The 697-nt window shown below is 33.9% G+C and overlaps 1 long non-coding RNA gene across 1 annotated transcript; it reads left to right on the top strand.

The window, feature by feature from the left end:
- The first annotated feature begins 2 nt into the window (after positions 1-2).
- LOC118750990 lies at positions 3-374 on the top strand. Its single transcript, XR_004994467.1, has 2 exons — positions 3-84; positions 145-374. It is a non-coding gene; the product is annotated as an uncharacterized LOC118750990 (long non-coding RNA).
- Positions 375-697: the final 323 nt, after the last annotated feature.

Below are 697 nucleotides of genomic sequence, written 5' to 3'. Positions count from 1 at the left end.
AACATTTGCGGGTATACAAAACAAGGGGCAGTGTCTACTGTGTAAACAAAAAGGGCACCATCTGGCCAAGACAACATTATCGCGGTATAAAACTACCTATATAGTTTAACATGTTCTTTATTATTAACATGCTTGTCTTTACAGCTTGTCTACTGAATTTTTCTGATCACTTAGTCGACTTTTGTCTTATTACCAAAATTAGAGACTTTGCTAAAGCGCCATAAGCTAATGTACTACTTATTCAAATGTGTTAAGTACTCCAAAAAATTTTAAATCCTTTTAAATATAAGTTGCTTGTGCATATAAGTTGTAAATGCCACTAAATCAGATTGTAAATAAAATTGCTTACTCGGCCTTGTATATTAATTATAGAACCGAAATACATTTTTGCAGCGGCCATGCTCTTTGTTGTTAATTGCACTTATATTGTGACAATCGAGGGAGTCTGGGCATTTGGAAGCAGATTTCATGCATGCAACAATTGAGCGTGCAAGAAATTAAAAAAAAAAAATCACTAAAAGAGAATGGGTCTTATTGATTTAGCACGATTTTATGAACATGTCTGCAACCGATTTATGAGGCAAAAGCAAAGCGCATGCTACAAACCGTGACTTCTCTTGGTGACGTTGTATGTATTTGAACTAAAATTATTTAATTAAGACCTTTTTGTTAGCCCATTCTCACGAATTTATTTACG

Source organism: Rhagoletis pomonella, unplaced genomic scaffold (assembly GCF_013731165.1).
Source record: "Rhagoletis pomonella isolate Grant_MI unplaced genomic scaffold, Rhpom_1.0 Rhpom_scaffold_00483, whole genome shotgun sequence".
Classification (NCBI taxonomy): Eukaryota; Metazoa; Arthropoda; class Insecta; order Diptera; family Tephritidae; genus Rhagoletis; species Rhagoletis pomonella.
Note: the sequence above shows the minus strand (reverse complement) of the source record. Positions and strands in the feature narration are given on the sequence as shown.